General features: G+C 35.8%; 1 long non-coding RNA gene across 2 annotated transcripts in view; it reads right to left on the reverse strand.

Moving 5' to 3' along the window:
* The window catches only part of LOC141414887 (uncharacterized), a 66,575-nt gene that overhangs the window by 33,739 nt on the left and 7,733 nt on the right, over nucleotides 1-25,103 (reverse strand). Inside the window, exon 3 of one of the 2 annotated variants that reach the window (XR_012439842.1) lies at nucleotides 24,834-24,983. This is a non-coding gene — a long non-coding RNA (uncharacterized lncRNA). Of the gene's footprint in view, nucleotides 1-13,382; nucleotides 24,984-25,103 lie in introns of those variants that run through there. The other variant, XR_012439841.1, reaches the window with a different exon arrangement.

Raw genomic sequence — 25,103 nt, forward strand, 5'->3', positions numbered from 1 at the left:
TGCTGTCTCACTTGAGGGGGTAGTCTATTTTTCTTAATAAATGTTGCTATTGCTTCTGTTACATTTTGCATCTTACTTGAATCTTCTCCTGCAGACACACAAGAATTGAGGACTGCAAGGAAAAATTCTGGTAACAACAATATATATACATATATCTTTTTTTCTAATTCTTGCTTTAAAATTTTTTAATTTATAAAATATTCTGCAAATAACACCATATCAGCATGTGGAAATCTCTTCCTTCTTTTTTTAATAGCTGCATAGTACTTTCCTGTATTGTAGATACTTTGCAAAATTTTCAGCCAGGCTCTATGGATGGACATTTGATCTCATATTTCTGTTAATAAAAATAATGCCAAATTTAATGAATGTGTCCCATTTTTATTGTATATGTTCCGTTTTATTTTGGAAGATGCTTTTTGGGGACTGACTCCTAGAAGCAAGATTGCTAAATCAAAGACCATATTTATATATGATGCTGTTAGATGTTGTCTAACTCTCCTGAGACTGAGTTGTACCATTTTGCATTTTCTCTGCACTGTAAAAGACACAGACACCCCTCCAGCATCACTGTCAAAGCTGATCGTGAAGTTTAGCCATGTCACTGTGGACATTAAGAGTGAAGCTGAGTGTGCACTCAGAATTCAAGGCTGCTCATACCATTTTTTCCTTGAACCAACTTCTTGTATCTTTTTCTGTTTTCCCAATAGACTGTCAGTTTTTTCTTATTAATTTTTGAAAGCTTTTTAACATATTAGGGACCTCAATCATTTCCTTATTTACCAACTCTTACCATTTGGCTTTGCCTTTGGGGAAGGGGCATGCAAAATGTCTGCTATTATTCATAAGTGATATCTTTATCACATTGTGTATCATCTTTAGTCTTTGTTATAGTCAATTCCTTTTATAAAAGTAAGCATTTTCCTTCCTTTTCTACCCCCTCAGATGCATTAGTTAGTTATTTGGGTTTAATGCTTTGAACTTTTTTCTGCCTTCTTTACATATTGGTCACATTAGGTTTTTTTGCTCCAGGATTGCTTTGCAAAATTATATTTCTCTGAAAAATTATCTTTTCACTTAGGTTTTCAAAAACTGTGAATAGATTACAAAATAAATTTGTATAAGTCAGCTTCTTCTATATTTTTGGAAATTTCATTTGTTTAAAATATGATTTCCTTCTTGACATTTTTTGTGTGTTAATGTGTGTGCATGCATGTGTGCATATGTGTTTGTGCATTCTTTTTCTGTGTGGACTTAGGTGGCCAGCTGTTTGGATGAATCAGCATTTGGTTTTGGTTCATTACTTCTCAGTAATTTCTTCTTTACCTGTTACTTCCTGCTGCTTTCCTTTGGTTTGTTCTTTTCCTGTCATTTAGAGTTGGAAGCTTATCTACTTATTATCAATTTATTATTATAGATATTCAGTTGTCTGGATTTTTCTCTGAGTGCTACATGGCCTGTGTTCTATGGACTCTGATTTGAATTGTTTGTATTATCATTGTTTTCTAGTTGACTCTGAGTTTTCCTTTACAGTTCCCCTTTGATCCAAAAGTTGTGAGAGTTTAGTTTAGTTTAGTTTATTATTTATTGATTTGTTTATTTAACTTCTCAGGTATATAGACCCAGGAAAGCAAAGAGAAATGGTCACTGTCTATTTTTGTACTATACTAAAACTATAAATCTATTTATGCTGAATTTATAAAACCTATTACTTTGATATTTTTTTTTGCAACTTAAACAAAATCAGTTATTTGTTTGAAGTTTCTCACTAAGAAAATGTCTACATGCTCTAGGATATAGCATATCCACAGTCACAGTCTCAAGGACTCTGGCCGTACCCTAGAGCCATGGTTTTCTGTAGTATTTTCTGAAGTATCAAGATTTTAAATCCCAAAGAATATAAATTGCAAAGCTTGAGGGATTTTCATGATATTTGATTAGTCTCATTAAGTGCAACTAGGAGCCAGAAAGTATTTCCACAGCAGGCAGAAATAGAAGTAAATATTTCTTAATCAGAAAATAAAAATACTTAGAAGTTCATTAAATGTGGTTTCTTCCCCGAGTTGTCAATGAAATCGGACATTGACAATATCAATGAAGAGAACATTACTTGTTGCTTCTACAACTTGGGGTATTATGTACCAAAGTGTCGAAAACCTTCATTTACATCACTAGTTGACTAAATAGATATTTATTTATTTTAAAAAAACAGGAAAAAAGAGATTTTTTTCCATGAAAATATAGATGGTCAGCAATAGTGAAAATAATTCCAAAGTCAAGAAGTGCTCCAGACCAGAAGAAGGAAAATGATCAAAGACAAGTAGAAAATATGAACATTGCTTCAGAATTTAATCCTGTGTGCAAGGTACCAAATTGTACGTGATTTAAATGAATGGATGACCCCTGGTGGCACATATTTTGGCTATCAGTGAATGTTCATTGATATAAACACAGCTGACTCAATAATCTGAATTTGGTGACAGAAATAACTAAGGGTGAAAATTGGGCATTGAGTTACGCTTAGATGGAGCAGTCTATGCCTCTCGGATGCCCCAGTTTATAAGTACAATTCACTGGACAGAACAAAGGAAAGCTCTGAATGGTGGAAAAGAGGCAGACTGCTTCAAAGCTTAGATGTAAGGAATGGTGTGCAGGAAGTTCCATGGGCTCAAACCCCTCCCCTTCCTCCCCCTCTTCTTCCTCCCCCTCCTCTTTCTTCCCTTCTCCTCCTCTTCTCCCCCTCCTTCTTTTCTTCCCCTCCTCCTCCTCCTCTTCCTTCTTCTCTTTCTTCTACTTCTTATTTCCAGTACTAGGGTTTGAACTCAGGACCTTGTGCTTGCTAGGCAAGGGCTCTACCACTTGAGCTACACCTCAGTCCTTTTGTTTTAGTCATTTTTCAAATACAGTTCTGGATTTTTTGCCCAGGGAGGCCTGGACTATGATCTTCCTGTCTCTACCTCTCAAGTAGCTGGGATTATAATTGTGAGCCATCACCTGGCTTCTCTGAGTTTCTTCATCCTTCTCACATATCCTAGATGGGAATTTGTTGAACTACTAACAAGCATCAAGGAAAAAACAGTCCAATAGCCTGTTGCCCCTAACCAGAGTACAAGGAGGAGGGTGGCTTAGCAACTGAATGCCTTTGGCAGTATCCTTCCTGTATCCCAGTCAAACTCCAACAGACTAACTTCCTTTCAGTTTCCGCAACCAAGTGATGCTCTGAGTTCAAGCCCATGTGTTGTGGCAGGTTCACAGTCACTGCAGCAAGGAGACTTCACCCAGTGGGGCAAATGCAATTCGTTCTAAGTAGAACTAGTATCTCCTGACTCTACTATTTCTGTAATTTCATTCACTATACCTGTACAGTTTACCATTAATTCCATTTAAAACAAAGGAAGTGTAAAGAGGAGAATTTGCACAGTTGAAGTGATGAGAACATGGAAATCTGAAAGGAACGAAGAAGTGTGGTCTTGAAGGAAGTGTGGTCATGAAATACTATCACCTGGCTGACAGCTCAGGCATTGCCAAGAAGGGCAGGAGTTGAAGAGAAGGGTGGTTTTATATCTTGATTGTGACTGCAGAAGGGAGGACATTTAGATAAGACAAAACTCAGTGGTGATGCAAGGCAAGATTTAAATCAACTGAGAAACTGATTACCACACAATAGGAGTGGCCCATATGTGACCTTCCCAAAGTTCATCCACCATCAAACCAAGTCACCTCTGACAACTCCCTTCTGAAGAGCTGTGTTTTCTTTTAACCTTGGAACCTTCTGGAGAATAGGAGGTCAGCATTATTATAAAAGGCAAGATTTAAAAAACAAAATGTGGACATGTCTCCATGAGGTCTGTAACAAATACTGAAATGTTTATGAGGGTGAATGCATTAGAAAGCCATGCTGCAGCTGGAGGGACCTGAAGAATGCAGGCTCTATGCTGAAGGCCAAGTGCATAGACTGACTTTTGTGTACAACTTGCTGACTGTGTCTGATTCTTGTCTGATAACGAAGGGTCAAGGAGTCTAATCAAATTTGTGCTATTCTATTATACACTCAGATGGAGAAGATTCCCATCCCAGGCATTTGAAATCCATACGGAAGCACACCATCAGCAAATCCCCATCATCTGTCTGTTCTTCTCTTCTGCCTTTGCCCCTAAGTACCGCCTAGGAGTTTTTTTCTCTCTTTTCTTCTATTAAATGTATAGATATGGTGTGTTTGTCAGGGACACTCTTCTTATTGTGAAAAATTATAAGCAGACTCCATCTGTATTCAGATATCACCAAGGGAAGTAAAAAGCTATGCCTGCACAATCCAAATGTTGATGAATACAAGGACAAGAATGCCCTTCCATCTCCAAAGCATTCCAGAGCCCAGCCTACAATGAAAATTAAAACCATCCAGCAGTAATAAGTTAAACAATAAAACTTAATTACTAAAGCGCTTAGAAGCACAAGATTCAATTGCATTATGTCTCTTCATTGAAATATAGAATATATCTAAAAGATAAACATATTTTCCTAAGATCAGAATTCCTTTTTATTTTTTAGAAAAAGGAATTGATTTGTGACAGATATGTTTGTTTTCCTTGCCTAATAATTCCAAGCTTAGAGGAAAAGTTAATACTCTTTAGGTAAAGGACTAAATCTTTCTGTCTATGATAATGCCTTTCTTTCTTCCTTTCTTTTCTTTCTTTCTTCCTTTTTTTTTTGACCCATCTGGTTTGTCAGAAAAGTCTCCTACCTCTGATATTTATACAATATCATGCAAATGTCAAAATCTGAATGTCATCTTCAAAGACCCTTTTATGTCAGGCAACCCCTTTATAGGGAAAAAATAAACAATTTTATGTATGCAAGCTTGATGCCAGTCCAATTAATAAAAGCCTTTTTTGCTATGCTTGGCTACAAGCAAGTTTCTCTTTTGAAAATGAACAGAGGGAGAATGAGATAAAAGGTCTGTATTGTTTCCTTGCAAATTTTACAGTTTCATTTTTAATTTGTGTTTGGATGTGAGGATCTTGGTGCAGATGGTGTGATAGTCCACAGTATGTTCTGAGAACCTGAAATGATAACAAAGATATGCAAATCGAGAGGGTGCTTTGGATGAAAGCCAAGATATCCAATTTCACAATAGCTGAAAACAAATTGATGTGCCCAGCACACTACTCAGAGTAGCACTAGGATATGTAACAGTGCCAAAACAAATTATATTAATGACCTTAGCTGTTTGCTCAATTCTATTGGCTGGCTTAATGTTGGTTACATTTGCCTGCATTGGTACTTCATTTTCTGCACAAAACAACTTTTCTTAAAAAAAAAAAAAGCCAAAATAAAACAAAAAACTGTAAGCTTAATGAAATTCAATCTTCATAATTATAAAAAAGCAGTTTTGGCACCTGAGGAATGTTCAGTGATATTTAACATATCAAAGAGAAAAAAATGAAAATATTTAAGATTTAAGGAAAAGTGTTAGAAATGTATCATTTTAGGGAAAGAGGTTTTTTAAATTATAAATTAAGTATAGCATTTCATAAAAAAGAAGCTATTAAATGACAGTATTTTCATTAATTTGTAGAGGAGTTTAGCTGAAATGACTGAAATAAAATGCATTTTACCAATGTCATCTGTACAAAACATGTTTTTAACAAATACTTTGCTATATTCCATGGTTCAGCATGTAAAATACATTGTTTCAGAAGGAAGAAACAGTGAAAGGAAGTTAAGTGAGAAAGAGAAGGAAAAAAACCTATAAAAATGACAACTCACGAATATAAAATCTAATTTATAAGATGCCACATTCAATTATAAGTATATTCACAATTATTTAGCATCATTATGTACTTAAACTAAAAAAAATTTGATCAGAAAGAGCAATTTAGAAGTTATTTTCCTATCATATCAGATACTGGCAGCCTTTTTAATAGTCATTGAAATCCTGTGTCCTGGATTAAAAATATTGAAAGTAAGACTGATGTTTTACTTTTACTTCCAATGAAAGTGAAATTCAAGGCTGATGAAAAGTGTTGACTGAAAATGAATGTTTTACTAATACAAATGCAATTTTAAAGACAAATGTCTTGCAAACTAATCATATTTCAAAGTGTTTATTTCTTGGATGATTTAGCTAACTTGCCATGAAAAGCCAAAACCAAACAAGTGCAAATATGCTTGTAGGGGACACAGTTAAAATTTCAAAAATCCATAAAATATTTCCAAAAGCAAACTACGCCTACACTGTCTTTTCTATCATTTACCCTTTGCAAAACATTTCATCTGTAAGCAGTTTATTGTACCAACCCCCCACAAGCCTAGAATTCCTTAAAAATTGATTGTACTACTTGTTGCTCAGCAATTAATGCAAGAGTCACGCAAACAGGTGAATACAAATGAAATTTATGAAAGGAACATGACTTGGGGGTCATTGTGAGAACAAATGCAAGGTAACATTGCTGACATCAGAACTCTACCTGTCTCATGGTATCACAATGGATTTTAGTGAAAACATTTTTTAAAGGATTATGCCCTTCTATGAAATCATAAGAGGATATAATCCTTTTAAAAATGTATCTACATTTTAAAAATACAAAATGTATATATATATATACATATATATATATATATATATATATCCACAATAAAAGAACTGAGGCATAGACAAATCCATATTTCTTAGTAAGACTGGTCACTTAGAATTTTTCAAAAAAATAGAAATCTATTCTTAATTTTAGGTTATAATTATTTTTGGTCTAGAATTCTTATCTATAAATCCCTGCCCTTCTTCTTTTATTTGTATTTTCTTTTTTTCCAGATTATTTTCTGATTTAAAAAAATTTAAAGTGAAATGACTGGAAACAGTGACAACTTAAATTCAATAAGCAGACAAATGGTACTCGTGCTCCACTTATTACTTGCTTTTTGCCTTTTGATATTAGTCCAAGGTCAACTGGGCCTTGCTAAAATAAGCAAGTCTGAAAATTTCAGGTTTTGTCCAACACTAAGCAACAGGTTAACATATAACTGTTCATAGATACAAACACTGTTTATGTGAGATGTTTTGCAGCTAGGAGCTAGAAGATAGAATATGTCATTAGACAGCAGTGTATCTATTAAAAATCTGTTTTCATCATAAGAGTACTTTTGTAGAGCAGTGCTCTTGATGTATGTTAGGGAAATATGAAAAAACAAAGCTTCAATTTGCAACAAATGTCAGCTCTCACTAGCTATTTAATTGAAGAAACACCAAAATATAGGGTTGCTGATAAGCCCCCAAGTGACCTCTGGTTTTGGGGGAAGGGATGTGCTAAAAAGAAGATCTTGGAGCTGTCCATCAATTTCTGAGACACACGGAAATCCTGAGCAGTGAGGCAATGTACTCTCCGTCTTCATGCATAATACATACCAAATAGGTGAAGTAGTATGTAAAGTGAATTTTAATTGGTTATAATTGTCATTTCATTTAGTAAAGTATTGTCTGGAGACCAGGATATCAATTAGCACTCTATGGACTCTGTTACTTATGAAAATATGCATATAGAGAGACGATGTGCTCAAGCAGTAGATATACTTTAATTAAGAAAATGGTACAATAATTTAAAGACCTTTAAAGTATCGATTAATTGCTATAGAGGAAGGGTTTGAGTATCAACTTGGTAGAGTCAAAATCACTGCATCTGATTTAAATGAATGAAGAAAGCATATTTAGCTTCTCTACTTGATTTCTTCCCAAGGAATTTATTTGATATGCTGTAAGAAAAATTGCAGAACACACGCACACACACACACTCTCTCTCTCACACACACATACACACAAACAGAAACACGTACAAAAAGAAATCTCTCATAATGATGAGGATTTTCTTCTCTAATTTTAAGCCTCAATATGTATGCATTTTGTGAAAGAGAAATAAAAACACCAACATTAAGTGAAGAGTCCCCCCAAGAAGATATCTTTCACATGTCCTTCATTTCCTCAGAGTTAATGGATGTTCAGGCATCAATAAGGTTGAAAAAAAGATGATTGATGTATTTCGTTTTATTATTAAATTGTTGGTAACCAAGGCAGCTTTTCTTTTTTCCGTGGGGATGAAGAGGGACCTGTCCCCTTTTAACCACTTGCTCTGAATGACTTTTATACCCAATATCGGTGAGAAGAGAGGATGAATGTCACCTCTCTTCTCTTCCTCCTCCTGCTGATGCCTACTTCCTCCTTTGATTGACAGCTACTAATAACCTTCCCGCCCTAAGTGCCTTGGAGACACTTTATAAGGACAAACAGCCAAGGAAACCTAGGAATGGAGCCAAGTCTGCAGTGAGTTATTATCGGGCTCGTATTTATCTCAGCTTTGTAATTTTTTTCAGTGATATGCAAATCCTGAAATAGATCTTGTGCTGTTGAAGGACAGGTCCCTCTGTTAATTGATCCACTGAGATTCCCTCTACCCTCTTTCAGCTCTCAGCCAGGAAAACGTGCTACATGAAAGGGGCTCAGAGCTGTACACAGGACACAGAAATTCTCCACATACTCCTTCACCAAGAACTCCACATTGAAAGTGGTATTTTTTGTTTCCGAAAACATGTTTCCTCTCCATAGTATCTGCCCACCAGATCACACTGATTTGTTTATTTGTTTATTAGTTGCATCAGAAATACACTTTCAAATTATAACCAAATGTGATTTCAGATGGGATTTATACTTTCTTTTGAAATACACAGAGCTCACAAATATTGTAAATATATTAAAACTAATTCAGTGAGAACCAAAATTTATTTTTTCAGGAGAAAATAAATGTATGAAAGATCACAAAACAGAATATTCAGTTTCCTCAGAGTAGTTTCTTCTCTGTAAATTAAAAATACAGGTGTATGGTCTCAGGCTTTCCCATTCTCAGAGCACTGGATATTTGTTATCTTATTTCCTTAAACCATTATGTGTATGTGTTTCCACCTACTCACATACCTCAGGAAATTTACCAATACAACATTAATGACAGTGTTAATAATAACAAGATGTCTGTATTACATCTTCATTGCTTTGATAGATTTTTTTTAGCACTTAAAGAGTTTACATAGCATGTGAAAGCAGTATTGGAACAAAGACAAATAAAAATTATGAACTAAATAGCTAAATATTGATTAGTGCTCTGCATAGCATCTGCTTGGCTTTGGAGGAGCATGGTTTTCCATCTAAACTCCACACTAATACTCTCTTTTCCAAATTCAGTGTTGTCATTTGTAGATTAGCAATTAGTAGTGATGATATTCTCTTAATGATATTCCATGCCTTCTCTGAGTATAAAATAAAAAAATGTATGTGTAGAATTATTTCACAAAGTATCATTCTGAGGTAAGGTATAAAAATAATTTTTAAATTGCCTAATATCATTATACTTTATAATATAGTAATTTCTTCTAAAGGTGGCCACGTATATTTGGGGACTAGATGCATATTTAGAGATTCATAGTGCCTGTGAGCATATTAAATGCCTTGAGAAGTCTATCAACAACTATACTGTTCAGCCAATTTCTTCATGGAACACTTTTATCACGCATTATGTATCAGTATTTCATTAGAGCGAAGTAGATAGAATGTATCTGATAAATTCTGTGCCTTAGCATTGAGCAATTGTCCTTAACAGAAGCAATAAGGATGTCTCAGATATGCAATTTGTTATTTTCGACCCGTTTCCCTTTCCACACTGAGGCCTGAGACAAGAGAAAGTAAAACCTGGGAGGTTCCCCTTCTGTTAGCTCAGAGTGTGACTCCAGACCCCTACCCCATATCCAGTCTCCTCAAGGTGGTCAGGACTGATTTTGTCTGCCAGGGCATATTTGATAATATCTAAGACATTTCAGGTTGTCCCAGCTTGAGGGGTGTGTTAGTCAGCTTTCCATTACTGTAAGGAACACCTGGGTTTGTGGCTTTAGAGGCCTCTGTCCATGATCACCTGGCCCTGTTGCTTTGGGACATGTAGCAAATTATGGTATGTCCCCAGTGACTTAGATCCTCCCTAAGTCTACCTAAGAGGTCTACCTCTTGAAGATTTCAACTCCAATAGTGTCATGCTGGAGACCAAGTCTTTAACACACGTACCTCCGAGGAGCACTAACCATCCCAATTATAGCAGGGTCCCACGGACACTAGTGTGTCCGGACCAGGGATGCTACTACACAGCCTACAATACCAAGCTCCTCACAACAAAGAATTTTCATACAAAATGTCAATAATGAGTTTGAGAAGTCTGCTCTAGCATTCCATCTAGGCCTCTCTTAGTGTTTTATAAACACATGTCCTTGGAGAGCCTGTCCAATGTCTGGTGGCAGAAGCTCTCCAAACCCTGCTTACTCGTCCTGCTGCAAAGCCCAAGTGAAGCATCTGGGATTGTGGTCCCCTAGCCCCATCCCAATGCCTGAGTTCCTGTTAGACTTGGCAGTGACTGAACATGCTTTTGCTTGCAAAAAACAATTCTGCTGTTCTGAGGAAATTGTGCTATTCTGTAGAATAAGAAAATTTAGATTTTCTCTTTCCAGTAAAATTGTGTATTTTGATATATATAAAAAGTCCTGGAAAATGACAAAGGAACAGAGAGAAAAAATGCTGCTTCTATAAACAGAAAGCACATGGCATAGGAAAACTGGTCATGGTTTAGGTCTCCATTCAAAAAGGCATGCAACAGTCCATCAAATTCCTCAGAGCTCACAATATATTCATTAATTACTTCGTTTATACTCACAAATAGGACATATTCTACTGTACTGTGATCATCATGTTCCTGCCAAACTGGTGGGTGTGAAAGAGTTGCTTCTGTAGTGTTGTTTCGCTTTCCATAACAATATTTAAGAAGAAATTGAAATAATAAAGGTGCTCACATAACTATCAATATACCTATTCATCTCTCACACCCATAACTAGATATCCCTGAGAAAATTCAACACTTGAAATGATTTTTAATCAAAAATAACTTTTCTTTAAACAACTATGCTTATCAATTGCCAAGATCTTTTCAAACTTTCTCATCTCCTTTATCATCCTTAGAAAAAGAGAAATTAAAATCATTTAAATAGAGCAACAATAGAGTCAACATAACTGTTCTCATATTTCTTCTAACTTCCAATATGGTCCTCACAGTAGAGATGTATATTTTAATAAAATGATCAAATATTATCTAGTTTTTAAAAAGAAAATATGGACAAAAGGAGAATTATTTGTGAGGATAACAAATTCAACTTTAAGAGATAATGTCCTCTTACTGCTCTTAAACAAGGAAAATAGGACTTTAGATACACTGTTAGAAAGAAGTTGAGATTTCATTATCCAAAATTAAATGTTCTAATCTTGGTAATTCAAATGAATTTGACAAGTTCTTATCAAATGTCCACTGTATTTCAGGAGCTACAATATACTAAATGAATTTGGAAGAAGAATTTCAATATATTCATCACCTTAAAATAGATTACCTTCTAGATGGAGTGGGATTGAATCCCTGTTCCGGCATGAACAACTTCTGCTAATGGGCAATTATTCCACCTTGAAATAATGGAAATTGAGCAGTAAATATTGAAGGAAGTCATGCTCTGGCACATGAGGCTGTTATCAACACAGAGGATGCATGCAAAATCTTGAGAAGTAGCTAGCATGTTGTGTGTGCACAACCAATGATACAAACTATTATTAGACATTCTGTATGATAGGTAGAGTTAAGTACTGAAGGAATCATCTGCAACCTGGAACTCTCTGAAATCAGCAGAGAATGTATTCAACTGAGTTGTCATTCCATTCATAATGTGCAATAAACTGAACAGAAAACCAAACTAAGGAAAATGCTTTTGTAACTCCTAATATCAGGCAGAAAGCATGCCTGGCTATCTTTGGACACATTACTGATTACAAATGATGACACAGTGTTAATGAATATTTTGTGGTAACCATTTTCTATAAAGTGAAGGGCAAATGGAAAAATCACCTCTTTTTCTTATGGCTGCTCAGACTTCTTCATTGTTGAGGCATTTCTCTGTCCCAAAATAGTCCTGACGGGATTTCTGAAGGTGTTCTATATACAAAAGTTAAGGCACAAGCCAAAATAAGAAAAATAGCATGATGTGAGGGGTAGAAACAGATAGCTTGCTGTTTCTCTCTAGTAAGAAGCAAAATGGCTTATTTATAACCAGCTTTAAAAAGGATAAAATTGTGAGCAGGGTGTGGTGGCTCAGAACCATAATCCTAGCCACTTGGGAGTAGAGAGATTGGGAGGATAGTGGTTTGAGGTCAGTCTGAGCAAAAAGTTCATGAGACCCCATCTTAACTGAAAAAACTTGTCTTAGAGGTGTGTGCCTGTCACCCAAGCTTTGAGGGGAGCATAAATAGGACAGTCTAGGTCTTTACTGGCTTGTGGAGAAATTGTGAGACTCAGGTATGGCTCAGGGGCAGAGTGCCTACCTAGCAAGTTTATGGCCCTGAGTTTAACCACAGTAGTACAAAAAGCAGAGAAAAAAGAAAGAAAGAGAGAGAGGGAGACAGAGAGAGAGAGAGGGAGAGAGAGACAGAGAGAGAGCGAGAGAGGGAAGAAAGAAAGAAAGAAGGAATGAAGGAAGGAGAGAGGAGGGAAGGGAAGGGAAGGGATAAGAAGGGAAGGGAAGGGAAGAAAGAAAGAGAAAAAGAAGGAAATAAAGAAAATGAAGGATAAAATTGTGAATGGGATAAGGAACAATATAACATCTTTTAAAAGTGTTGGCTTCTCAATTTGAAAATCCATACAAATGAGATGTCCTTTAGGAAATAAAAGTGCATTCTTAAGAGGTTTTAAACTGATGAAAACAAAAGAAAGAAGTTACCAAGGACATGACTCTGACAGAGCATCACACTGAAAAACAGAAAACAGGTGCATGAAATTGTGGTATATGCACATAGAAAGCAGGTTAAATTCTCCCTTCTTCGCTGGAGCAAAGGAGGCAGATTCATGGAGGTGACTTTTATAGTAGAAAGCATGGAAAGCTCAAAATAAAATAGTAATGAGGTAAGACCTCAAAGGTGGCTTTGTTTTGATATTATTTAGTAGTAATTATTATCCAAGGCAATTCTACTGCAAGGTTCAAAGAGTACCAAGAGAAACATCACTGACATTGAACTAGACCACACTAATGTACTACTTAGCAAAAAGCAATCTTTGGTCCTAAGGCTGCAGTGTGAAACTGTCATCATTACTCTTGAACTTTTGTTTTGTTTGTCCAAAGACTGCTTCATAACTTTTATATATATATACATATATATATATATATATATATATATATATATGCATATAGGTATAAGAACATATATGAGTGTATGCAATGTAAAGTGTGTTTGTATATGTATCTAACTCTCAATATATATGTCAATATTGCAATATTGCAATATTGCAATATTGCTAAATTGTCATCACAACCTGGGCCTTTGGAGGAGTCTCACTGACAGTTGTGAGTGTGAATCAGGCCTCACTCACATTCAACTGACTCAGAGATACTCTCCTGGTAACCCACAGAAATGTTTCCCCAAGCAAGTTACCAGAACCTGTCCACTCTAGTTGTTGCTGATATGACCCTTTATAAGAAAAAGTAGTACTGGTGCCTGTTAAATAATTTAAGAACAATTACAATATTATTAACCAATTAACTCATTTAATAGTAATTAGTAATAATTCAATAACAATAGAATAATAAATTTATATTGAATTCAAAAGTAGAAAATATCATATATAAATCAGGTGGCACAACAAACCAAATCTTAATGAAGGTGGAGAAAAGTGACTTGACTTGCAAATCATCTCACCCTGACTGTCACCATTCTCCAGTGAGAGTTAGTGATGGTCAATGTATGTTCAAAACATCAGGATTCTCACAATATAGTTGTTAGAAACTAACAGAATTATGCAGCTTGTATGTGTCTTTTCTTGAATATACATATATATGTATTTATATATGTAGCTTTTCAAATTTGGAAATACTGTATTTTTTTCATTTGGACCTACTAAGAATGTTTAGAGCAGACATTCAATAAGACAAGCATAGCTAATAGTACTGTAGCTGATTTTAGCTTCAGAACCTTCATCACAGTGTGTGGCAAATTGACCAAGGTACAGCATTTCCTACATGATTTTACTCCTTTTTGATCAAATGCAAACTCCTTGTTTGGCTCCAAAGCATCTCTTGCTGTCTTTCTCAGATGTGGTTCCGTGATACCATTTCTCTTACACTCATTTTCATTACTCTGCTCTCCCACTTCACTTTTAAACTATTGGAAATCTACTTTAAACATTGTATACATTTTTTTCTCCTTACCCACATCCACTCCTGTTGCCATGTCTTATTTGTCATTTATAGCCAAGTGTAAAGGTCATGTCCAGGATACCTTTATAGCCAGTATGCTTGCGCCCCCATGTACCAGGTGCATGGACCTCTTCCTCTGTAATTACATGCTGTCCTATCTGTGTACATCACACGTCATTAATTTATATTTGATCTGTTGTGTCCCAGAAAGACCAAGAAGTGTTGTGTCTTTTGTTGTGGGAATCTTTTGCCTACTTTACTGTCTAGAACTGAAAAGGGCCTCCATAAAGACTGAATGAGTAAATGAACGGATGGGTTTGCTTTGAGCTTTTTCTCTAAGCATTAGAGCATTAGAGAATCCCAAGAGCTTATACCTTAGTTCTGTGTTACATTATGCTTTCTGAACTGTAGCATTCATTATCATGCTGAGAGAAATTTACTGAACGTTTGCTTGGAAGGCAGGAGCAGCTGTTAAATTAACCTCCGGACAATAGCCATATATTTTTTTTCACAGACAAAATAATGGTATTTATATATTATATATAATGTCAGTTTGTAGAAAAGAAAATGTTTTTATCTTTCTTTAAAACATAATTACCTAAAAAGCATAATAGATTAATTAATTCCTGGTTGAATTTCACAAAAAGCTGTTGAGGATTGGCAGATTTAGTTCTATTTCAGGAAAGACAAAGACTGGGTTAAAGTGAGGGCTTCCTTGAGCCGGGAGCAGGAGCTGGGAGGGCTTGTTAGTATGCCTGTGTGGGTGTGTCTATGCACAGACATGAGTGAAGGGAGGATGAAGAGGTTTGGTGCAGGTGAAAGCTGATCAAAGTAATGGGAAATATTAAAAATGAGAAGTTCAGAAGAACATAAAATAATACAAGAGGAAGACTAATTTTCCCAAAACCTGAAGGGAATCTTCAGGATTGTAAACCCCTAGGAAGCCAGAAGATCTGAGGAATTTCTCATAAATAGTCAACACTCTGGGGTCTAGAAAGAAAGGAAGAAATACCAGATGAAAAGAAATGGAGAAGAAGAGAATTGGACTGTTGATTACTGGTTTACAGACATCTTTGATTGCTTGCCCTCCCATCACTATGATATTACTGTTGTGAACTTATACTTCCAAAATAAGTGTACTTGTTCCTTTTTAGATGATGTGTGAGTGCCACTCTTACATATTGGCTATGCAATAGCACCTTCTACCTGCATGGGATACAGTAAGAGCTGCGGTGGATTCCTGAGTCTCTGACAGTGCCAATCCCTATATATTCTGTGTTTTTCCTATACATACATATGTATTATAATGTTTACTTTATAAATTAGGCACAGTAAGAGATTAACAACAACTACTAATGATAAAATAGAATTATTTGTAACAATGTACTTAATGACATTTATTTAAACCTTATCCATTGTTTATTTCTATATTCCATTTAATATTATCAGACCACAGTTGACTACATCTAACTGAAACTGTGAAAATGAAGGTGCAGATAAGGGTAGGGTACTGTATTTAGAACTTGCAAAGCTAAGATATGAATGAATGATAATCTGTCTCAAAGAATCTCACGACAGGTTGCTTATTTTTAAAAGAGAAAAATTTATGTTTTCAATGTAAACATCAAATGGGCACCTCTTAAACTAAGTGATCAAGTTGAACAACATGAAAATGTGAGAAATATCCATCATTTCTCCCAGTGAAATGCACTGAGAACAGCACCAAGCACTTGTGAAGTATGTTTGCCAAAAACATTATCCTAACTCTAATCACAGGAGGTGGAAGGTATGCAGATCATGGAAGAAATAAATGAATCTTCTTTGTTTCTGGCATAATCTTGTATAGAGCAAAAATTACAGACTCCCCCAAAATCAGTTAGAACCGATTAATAAACAATTTTGGCAAGGTTGCAGGATTCACGATCCATGTACATATTTTTAAAAAACATTCAAGCAAAAAACATACTGAAAAATAAAATGAAGAAAGCAATTTTGTTGACAGTGGCACCAAAAATAAAATACTCAAGAATAATTAAATTATCAAATTAAGAGAAGTATAAAACTTATACTTTGAAAACAAAAAAAACTTAATTAAAATGAACCAAAAAAAAAAAAAGACCTAAGTAAATGAAAATGCATTATGTGTTCATGGAGCAGAAAACGGAGTGAAGAAACCATACCTACCCACCCCAAATTGTTTACATATCTCTTTCAAAATCTCAGCCTCCTTTTTTGCAGAAATTGATAAGATGGTCTTAAAATTCATATGGAAATGCATATGACTTAAAATGTTGAAAACAATCAGGTTAAAAAAAGTAAAGCTAGACAACTCACATTTCCTGATTTTAAAACCTACTCTAAAGCTGGTGAGTGCACGAATACAGTTACATATTCACAGAGAGAAAGCAGAGGCCAAATTAAGCAACAACCACAACAACACATTTACGGACAGCTGATTTCAATAAGAGTTTCAAAACAATTTAAAAGGGAAGGAAAAGTTTTTTCAACCAATAGTGCTGAGACAGCACTAAATGAAGAAGAAAAAAATATTGAATCCCTACCTACATCACATACAAAAAAAATCTCAAAACAAATAAAATATCTACAGGAAAGTGCTAAAACTTAAAAGTATCTTAGAAGAAAACAAGTGTAAATCTTTATGATCTTAAATTGGGGAATAGTTTCTTATATGACACCAAAAACAAAGCAATGATAACTAAAAAATAGATAAATTCACTTTGCCAAAAAAACAAAAACTTCTGTGCTTCGAAAGACACGTCTAAGAAATTGAATAGACAACTCAAAGTTTTACCTGAGAATTAGAGAATATATTTCCAAATCATTAGTTTGAGTAAGTCCTGATATCTAGACTAACCCAATTTACCAAGTAAATCTGTGCACAAATAGCTAATAAGCACAGGAAAAGATGACCAACATCATTGGTCATTAGGAAATGCAAGTCAAATCAAATCACAATTCCATAACACTCCATAATGACAAGGATGACTGTAGAAAATCTTGGATAATAATGAGTTTTGGTGATGGTGGACTCACCAATTCCACTCCTAAATACACATCCATAATAATCGAAATATTTGTGGCACAAAAACTTGCATTCAAACAGGATATTTCATAATACCCACAAAATGGAAGGAATCCAAATGTTCATTAGTTGACTAACCAATAAGCAATGTGTACAACATCCATGGAGAGGAATAGCATTTAGCTATAAAAGGAATAAAAGACTGACACCTACCACAACATAAGTAAATCCTAAACACTTTGCTATATGAAAAAGCCAGGCACAAAAGATCACATATTATCTGACTTCACACATATACTAAATGTCCAGAATAGGCAACTCAATGAAGACAGAAAGCAGAATAGTGGTTACCAAGGGCTGGGAGTTAGAAGGAATGAGTCATGTATGTGGAGCTGTTTTTAAGGTGATTAAAGTGTTTTGGAATTAAATAGCAGAGATGTTTGTAAAACTTTGCAAATACAATAAAAGTCACTGAATGGGATATTTCTTTTTTGTTTGTTTGTTTTCTTTTTTGGTGCTGGGATCGAACCCAGGGCCTCATGCATGCTAGGCAAGTGCTCTACCACCGAGCTACATCCCAGCCCTGAGTGGTATATTTCTAAAGATAAATTGTACGGCATTGAAGTTTGATTTCGAGAAAAATTTCCAGGTTCATTTTACGAACCAAGTAGCCTAAGCTCTCTTTCTGTCATGAAAGATAGAATAGTAAAATTAAAACTGTTGAGCTGTTTCAGTTTTGTTTGTTTGTTTTTGCATTATTTGAGTTTGAACTCAGAGCTTGGAGTTGCTTGGCGGGTGTTCGATCCCTTGAGCCTTGCCCTCAATCCAAATGATTTTTCAGATAGGATCTCATACTTTTTGCCAATGTCTCTTTTTACCCACTGTTCCCTCTTAAAATGTGGTATAGAGTAGCATTTTGATTGAGGGACAAAATCAAGCTGGTGTGGTTGGAGAAGTAGCCTGAAAACACCATGCAGGACAGTGAGACACAACTTTGGTCTGAAAAGGCAGTGAAGAGATAGGAATGTTCTTAGTGGAGCCATGCAATCAACTTTGGATCTGTCTTTGCTATGGAGGATTGATTGTGCCCTCAGCTCTCTGAGTGTGATGCATGAGACTCCCTGTGGCTTCCTGCAGCAGTGAGAGCATCAGTTACACCTACCACACCCACATAACCTCTTCCGGGTGAATCACCTGCTCTAATTGGGGCACAGAGCATGAGAAATCCAGGACCCTATGACAAATATCTTTCCTCTGCAAATACAGATTTAATAATCTCCACTAGAGATGGTAATAAAGCACAAAACATGAAAGGGTAGTCTAACAAGACACACACAAAGTAGCCACCTTCTCTACCTGTAGATAATACAAAACCTCTTAAATATTTCTCTCACTTATATTTTTCTCTGACCTCTATGTTTGCCCTACATTCAATATAGGCTTATTGTGTGTATTTGTTGCACTAAAATGAGAGGGAACACTATGCAGTAATTTTACATACAAAACCAGAAATTCTTTGAAATTACTACTGCAAAGAAATATGAATAGAGAACACTATTATTAAGCATTCTGCCTAGAAACAATAACATCTTGTTCCAACTGTGTGCCAATGTGTCACTGGGGTTCCCTGAGCACAGAGGGTGCAGCAAATGAAATAGAAATACCAAAGGATGTCGGGAAGGTCCTGAACCCAGGCTGCGTATGCATCCTCAGGTACACTGCTGCACATGTCCTATAATGAAGACACTTTCAGTACTCCAAGTTGATAAAAGACAATAAAACTAGACTGTCTACCTAATCCATAAAAAATAAAATAAAATAATGTAAAGGCAACATGTTTTTATGAAAAAGGGAAAGTAATATGATAATTTTGAAGAACTGCGACCATTTTAGCAGGTGTAGCTAAAGCACAGAGTGTTTTGGTTTTGCCTCAAGTATTTTTCAAGCTCCAGGAATAAGACAAATCTTCACGGGCTTTCTTCATTTCACAGATCTGAATCCAGATCTCCTATGTGCTCTCCTTCAGCCTTCCTCCCTTCCTGCCACCTCCACTTCCCTCCACTCAGACTCAGAGAAGACCTTGGAGCATCACTGTCTTCTGTAGTTGCACCCATGGCTTCTGCAGTCCAGAACCACACTGGATAGAACACAAGTGGCCATGAGGATCCACAAGCAAGGACAGTTTTCACCAAATGTTCAGAGTGGGGAGGCAACGTTCAAAGTATTCACAAGATTTTATAGAAATTGAAGAGATAATTGAAATGAATTCATAAGGGTTTTTTTGTGTGTGATACTTCACTGGAATTCAAGTGGCTGCTCACACAGTTTTAAAGGGATTGGTTTATAATTCTCTTTTTTCCCTGTTGTGTCCTCGTCTGGTTTTAGAATATTTTTTGCATCCCAAAAATAAAATCAGCTTGATTATGGTGTATGTTTCATTCTAGCAATGCAGGGATAGTTCACCATACATAAATCAATAATTTAATACAGCACATAAACAGAATCAAGAACAAAAATCACATAATCAACTCAATAGATTTAGCAAAAGCCTTTGGCAAAATTCAACATCCTTTTGTGATAAAAGGTCTGAAGAAACTAGGAATAAAAAGAATGTACTTCAATGTAATAAGACTTAATATGACAAACCTACAGCCAACATCATACTAAATGGAAAAAAAAACTGAAATCATCTTCCCTAAAGTCAGAAATGAGACAAGGGTGTCCATTTTCCCCATTCTTATTAAATATAGTACTACAATTCCTAACTAGAGCAATAAGGAAAGAGAAAAAATAACAGGGATTCAAATAGGGAAGGAAGTAGTCAAAGTATCCCTATTTCAGATGACATGATTATATGCTAAAAAACTGCAAAGATTCTACCAAAAATACTTCTAGATCTCAGAAATACTTTATACAATGTAGCAGGCTATAAAATTAACATACAAAAATAAATAGCTTTTCTATACACCAACAATGAACAGGCTGAGAAAAGAAATCAGAGAAACAAACCCATTCACAATAGACTCAAAAAAAAAAAACAAACCCCACCTAGGTTTAAACTTAACCAAGGAAGGGAAAAACCTCTACTATGAGATCTATAAAACCTTAAAGAAAGAAATTTAAGCATGCATTAGAAGATAAAAAGACCTCTGATATTCATGGATTGGCAGAATTAATATCATGAAAATAGCTACATTACTGGAAGCAGCCTGCAAATTCAATGCAACGCCAATCAAAATCCCAATGTCATTCTTCATAGAAATGGAAAAATCAATGCTAAATTTCATGCAGAAACATAAAAGGCCCTGAAGAGCAAAAGTAATCCTGAGCAAAAAGAGCAATGCCAGAGGAATCACAATAACAATCTTCAAATTATATTTCAGAGCCACAGGAATAAAAACAGACACCAATGATAATGCCTTGATCTTGGACTTCTTAGACTCCAGAACCACAAAAATAAATTTTTTTCTCTCTTTCCCTCCCCTGGACCCCCTCAGACACCTCAAATGACAGTTTTGGTGCAGATTTGTACACGAATGGCTAACAATCTATACAGGAAAATATACTGCTATGGGAAATAGCACTGAAGGAGTAGAGTAGAGGGAAACTATGAATTTTCCCAGGTGATGTTGATGTTGCTTGATTGGGGAACAAACTTTGAGAGTCACTACCCTGGGAAGTCATTCGTCCCTGTGGCTGAGGACTTTTTGCTGGCTACTGGAATAGTTGCAGAAGGGGAGCCTCAAGCAACACAGAAGTCATAGTCATCTATATAGAGGGAGCCACTGGATAACTCTGGACATCCAGATGGATAATTGGCTTGAAAATGAATTCCTTATTGACTTTTCATCCTTCCATCACCAGTTTTCTACCAATGTTTCTTAAAATAACTTCTTAAATAAGATATTTGTACTTGGATGGCTTAGACTCAGCTCCTTAGATAAACCAAAGTATAAATAATAGTTAAGTAGTCAAGAAAATTAGTTTGATTAAATGCAAATAAAACAATTAGAAAAGTAAGCTTCACAATGGTCCACTAAAACACTTCTGTAAAGACTTCTTCTTGCTTTCTCAGACACTGCTATTAAAAGGGTTCTCAACTGCCCAAGAGTTGATAGTCATGAAGGAGTAGAACTTCAAGTCCTATATACTTGCTTGCCATTTAAAATTATCTTTATAATCACATGCTAGTCATTTTCATCTATTTTAAGGATTAGTTATGAATTTTTTTCATTGAAATCTGGTAGAGTAAAGTACAATTATATGATTGTTGGAATTTACTTACCAGCTAGGACATTGCTCAATGGATATTTTTGGCAGTACTGAAATCAAACCCAGAGCTTTGAACCTGCTAGGCAAATGCTCTAACACTGAGGTACACACACAGCCCCAAGACATTATTGGTAAGTTCAAAACTCCCACAACAACTTGAGATAGAAATTTAAATGATTTTTATTGATGCAGACATCCAAGGGGTAACATTCCTTCACACTAAGCTTGAACAAGGAAATCTGTCAAACAGGAAGCACTTCTTAGAAGCTAAGACAGGAGAATAATGCTCATCAGTTTTCCTTGGTGGACAAAGTGAGAGTGAGAGGTTTAGATCTTTAAAGAAAAGAAAAATAAGTTCTTTTCAAAGCCTGGCTGATACTGCAGGTGACAGGTACCCCATTGCCTGCAGGCACATCCATGGGCCAGTGTAGACTTCTCCCACAAAAGCTTGTGAATGTGTGGTTTTATCCTCAGGCAAACCTTCCTGGATTCAATGAAACCTCTTTTGAACATCAGATGGAATGTCACAGGCTGCACACTCTCTTCTTGCAGGGCTTATAATGAGTTTTCCTCACTGCTATTACCTGAGCCCCAAAATGCACATTAAAGGACACTGTCAATTAACATTTGGATCAAAATGTGACCTACATTACCTCTGACATAATTTTGTGGAGACAGTCTTGCATAGTCCAAATGTCTGCTCATATATTTCAATATTTTTTTACTAAGAAGGTATAATGTTCAATTAAGAGGAGGTGATCTCTGAGGATCTACAAAAACATAGGAATTCTGTATATTATTATTAGTGATGTTATATCATTTAATAAATTATCTGTTTCCTTGGAACTATGCTCACATCACCTCATCACCTGGATTATGCAGAAATTCAGAAAACTTGGGTTCAAGTCTCCCAATTTTAACACTGAGAAGTCAAACCATCTTGGTTGAATCTTGTTTCCTCTCTCAACCTCATTGTCTTTCTTCATAAAAACAAAAAGTTCCCATTGGAACTCACATTTAGTTCCTTCTTTCTTATCAGTGTCTTGCCTTTGAATGGGTCCTCATAAAAGAAAGGAGTCAAGCAGGGCTAAAGAAAGGCTAGAGTTTATCTGATGATAAAGATAAAATAAAAAATAGTAAAAACATAACTCAAAAGATTACATTTACCAAAAAAATGGATACATAGTACACCCTATTTTGATTTTTACATATTAGTGGAGTTGTATCTACAAATTCTTCTTCTGTCTCTGCATATTTAAGGAAGTGTTCAGCTCTTCCTTTGAGGAAGGATTTCCAATTCCTGCTCTGACTATAAAGCACTTAGAAGTTATTACTTTCACATCAAGTGAACAAATGAAAAACAACAACAACAAAAAGAAAAACCCAGACTCTGGTAATCAGTATCTTTTCTTGACTACATCAGAGAACAAGAATAAATCTACAGGGAGACGAATCCAGAACTCAGGAGTTAAATCTAAGATCTGGTCAGCTGAAAACAAAGCTATTTAAGTCATAAACTGCTAGGAACACATGAGCAATAATTCTGACAAATTGCTAGAAGCTACATGTGGACTATTGGGGATGTACAAGTCTTCACAGGTCACAGTTTCAGGGAGAGCACACACTTTCATAAGCTTTAGTTTTAGGATCCCAGTTGGTTATCATGAAAAAAGTCCACCAACATCCTTTCATGGCTCTGCATGAGGGAGGGAAAAAAGGAATCTATGAAATGCATTTACTCCCAGAGACTTCTAGTTAACTAAGGCCTCCTTGCCAGAATATGCCTGAGCCTTATCCCATAAAATGGCTATTTCCTTGACTGTAGTTCCTTCTATCCTTGCTGTCTCAGCTAAAGAGATGAAGGATAAGAGACAATGATGAAGAACAGTGAGAGATTTAATTATGAAATTATATGCATTTCCTGTCTTTCACAACTTAATGACTAACAGGGGACAGGAGCTGAAAGACATGGACTGTATCTGAGGAGGTCTTAGGGGAGCCCAAAGACAACAAGGTGACTCTTCTGCCACCTACAGCTACAGTAAACCTTAAATACAGTCCTCTTCCTATTGTAATTAGAATAAAACCTCATATAAAGGTCTCTTTACCACAGTTCTTAATATTAAAACATTATATTTAGTTTCAACAAAAAATATTGCAGGTGTGACATAAGACATGAAGAAAATCTGAAGAGACACAGAACTTGGATTGTTAAACAAGGAATTTAACTATGACTAATAGGTTAAAATGGGGAAATAAAGTAAACAATGTGTAACAAAAGATAATATAAGCAGAGAGAAGGAAACAATAAGAAACAGTCAAAAGGAAATTCAGGAAATCTAAAACATAGTTATGAAGAATGCTTTTAATTGGGTCATGAATAGTCACAATAGCACCCAGAAGCAGACCAGTGGGCCATAAAATGTGCCAATAGAGTCCTTCCAAAATGAATTTCAAGGAGAAAATATAAAGGACAATGAAACCACAGATTGGATCATCCAATAACTATGTGAGAATTTCAAAGTTACAACTTTTGCAAACTCAAGAGAAATCCCAAAAACATTTTAAGGAATATAATTGGTATGCTAACAGAAGAAGAACACATGAATATAAAATACTAAATTAACAACAGATAAAGCAGAAAAAAAGAAGAAATAAGAAAAACAAATGTATGTGCAACACCCAAATGCTAGTGGCTCAGGCCTGTACTCCTAGCTACTTGAGAGGCTGAAATCAGAGGATTGCAATTCTAAGCCAGCCTGCTCAAAAGAAGTTCAAAGTTCAAAGACTCTCCTGAGATTCAAGGCAGTTTCTTAGCTGTGAGACCCTTCGAAGTCAAAAAGAAAGTTACACGCTTCCGAGATACAGTGGTGCAGAATAAATATTCACATTCATATAGAAAGGAGAAATGGGACCAAAGCAAGACCAAACACTAAAAATCAAGACCGAACACCAAAGCAAGGCAAACACTAAATCCTGTACCTCATATCTGGTACCTGGGACATAAGGTAGCTTGATATAAGCTCTAAGGAACTTGGGAAGCCCTGCACACATAGCCTTGCCAGTGACAGCATTGACTCTACTCTTTGTTTACAGCTTTCCTCAATAGTTTCTCCATATTGCTTGCCTTTTTAACTTCCTGGGGTCTCCGTTGTGTCTCCAGTTTGACCCTCAGAGCTTCACACATTACACTTTAAGGGGCTGCCACAGGGATCCTGACCTGCCACACACTGCCTGGTGCCCAGATCTTCCATTGAAATCTGGGTGGAAGCCCCTATACTTGCGATCTCGAATCCTGCTGCCTTCCAGCTTGGTCAGTAGTCCTCTCCTCTTAGACCATGGCTGCTGAGGCTTTTTGAGGCCTGGATGGCTGAACACAAGGAAATATTTCATTAGTAAGCACCTCAGAGTTGATCTCTTCTCAAAGAAAAATCTTTCCAATGAGTTTACTCTTTAATACCTTTGGGTCAGAGATGGGTGGAGTCTGGTC

Source organism: Castor canadensis, chromosome 12 (assembly GCF_047511655.1).
Source record: "Castor canadensis chromosome 12, mCasCan1.hap1v2, whole genome shotgun sequence".
NCBI classification, from domain to species: Eukaryota; Metazoa; Chordata; class Mammalia; order Rodentia; family Castoridae; genus Castor; species Castor canadensis.